This window comes from Pan paniscus, chromosome 8, assembly GCF_029289425.2.
Source record: "Pan paniscus chromosome 8, NHGRI_mPanPan1-v2.0_pri, whole genome shotgun sequence".
Lineage (NCBI taxonomy): Eukaryota > Metazoa > Chordata > Mammalia > Primates > Hominidae > Pan > Pan paniscus.
Genome location: NC_073257.2, coordinates 115,249,358 through 115,251,918, shown reverse-complemented (window position 1 = coordinate 115,251,918; position 2,561 = coordinate 115,249,358).

Below are 2,561 nucleotides of genomic sequence, written 5' to 3'. Positions count from 1 at the left end.
CTGGTCTCCAACTCCTGACCTCAGGTGATCCACCGGCCTCAGCCTCCCAAAGTGCTGGGATTACAGGCGTGAACCACTGCGCCTGGCCCGTATACATTACATTTCAATAAAAAGTTTTTAACGCCAGGCGCGGTGGCTCACGCCTGTAACCCCAGCATTTTGGGAGGCCGAGGCGGGCGGATCACGAGATCAGGAATTAGAGACCAGCCTGACCAACATGGCGAAACCCCGCCTCTACTAAAAATACAAAAAATTAGCCAGGCATGGTGGTGCACCCCTGTAATCCCAGCTACTCGGGAGGCTGAGACAGAAGAATCGCTTGAACCCGGGAGACCGAGGTTGCAGTGAACCGAGATCCCATCACTGTTCTCCAGCCTGCGCGACAGAACGAGACTCTGTCTCAAAAAAAAAGTTTTTAAATACCAGAATGTTGTGGTTGTGAAATATGTACGTTATGTATTCATGCTATTATCCATTATTACAAATAAACCATTTTAATTGTATATTTAAAAATCATGGCCAGACGCAGTGGCACATACCTGTAGTCCCAGCTCTTTGGGAGGCTGAGGCGGGTGGATCACCCGAGGTCAGGAGTTCGAGACCAGCCTAGCTAACATGATGAAATGCCGTCTCTACGAAAAATATAAAAATTTAGCCAGGTGTGGTGGCGGGCACCTGTAATCCCAGCTACTCGGGAGGCTGAAACAGAGGAATCACCTGAACCCAGGAGGCGGAGGTTGCAGTGAGCCGAGATCGCACCATTGCACTTCAGCCTGGGCAGCAAGAACACAACTCCGTCTCTGGAAAAAAAAAAAAAAATCATATATGCCATTTTGCAATGTGCTTCATAGGTTATAAAACCCTCCTGCATATTTTATCTCATTGGAACCTTGTAACTCTGTGGAATAGGTACAGACGAGAAAAGTGAGCCTGAGACATTGGGAAAATCTAGCACAGCCGTTCAAGTTATTGGTTTTGAGGTCTTACCAGTGTCCTTTGACCCTGCTTACTTTTAAAAAATATTTTATTTTATTAATTAGAGATCTGAAGCCTTACTATATTGCCTAGGCTGGCCTTGAACTCCTGGGCACAAGCAGTCTCCCACCTCAGCCTCCCAAGTAGCTGAGACTACAGGCACAGACCGCCTGGCTTGACCTTGCTTACTGGCTGAATAACCTGGAGCAAGGTACTTAATTTACTATGTCCCAGTTGCCTAATTTTTTTTTTTTTTTTGAAACGGAGTTTCACTCTTGTTGCCCAGGCTGGAGTGCAATGGCGCCATTTCGGCTCACTGCAACCTCCACCACTCAGGTTTAAGCAATTATCCTGCCTCAGCCTCCCGAGTAGCTGGGATTACAGGCATGTGCCACATCAGGCCCAGCTAATTTTGTATTTTTAGTAGAGACAGGGTTTCTCCATGTTGGTTAGGCTGGTCTCGAACTCCCGAACTTAGGTGGTCCACCTGCCTCGGCCTCCCACAGTGCTGGGATTACAGGCGTGAGCCACCACGCCTGGCCCCAGTTGCCCAATTTCTAACAAAAAAATAATAGTACTTACATCATAGGGTTTTGAGAATTAAATGAGGTAATGCATATGCAATACCTAGTATGTAATAAATAACCATTGGTTATTTCTACTTCACTTTAAAAGGTGTTCTGTAAATGTTTGATTAAGAAAGTGCAAGCATAATGTTCAAAAGTGATCCCAAGACTGAAATGCAAAGCTAATCTAGGGATAGAGGTGGCGGCTCATGCCTGTAATCCCAGCACTTTAGGAGCTGAGATGAAGGTTGCAGTGAGCCGAGATTGTGCCATTGCACTCCAGCCTGGGCCACAGAGCGAGACTCCAGCTCAAAAAAATAAAAAATAAATAAATAAAATAAAATACTGAGTGTGACCCATTAAATTGATCTTAACTGAATTAATTTTTTTTCTTTTTTTTTTCTTTTTCTTTTTTTTTGAGACGGAATCTCACTCTGTCGCCCAGGCTGGAGTGCAGTGGCGGGATCTCAGCTCACTGCAAGCTCCACCTCCTGGATTTAGGCCATTCTCCTGCCTCAGCCTCCCGAGTAGCTGGGACTACAGGCGCCCACCACCATGCCCGGCTAATTTTTTGTATTTTTAGTAGAGATGGGGTTTCACCGTGTTAGCCAGGATGGTCTCAATCTCCTGACCTCGTGATCCGCCCGCCTCGGCCTCCCAAAGTGCTGGGATTACTGGCGTGAGCCACCACGCCCGGCCTGAATTAATTTTTTTTCAATCTCAGCTCACTGCAAATTCCACCTCCTGGGTTCAAGTGATTCTCATGCCTCAGCCTCCCGAGTAGCTGGGATTACAGGTGTGCACTACCATGCCCAACTAATTTTTATATTTTTAGTAGAGATGCGGTTTTGCCATGTTGGCCAGGCTGGTCTCAACCTCCTGATCTTAAGTGATCTTCCCGCCTCAGCCTCCCAAACTCCTGGGATTACAGGAATGAGCCACCGCACCTGGCTAACCTTCTGTGTTTAAAAAATAATAATAGTAATAATTCTATAACCCCTCACACTTTCTTTTTTTTTT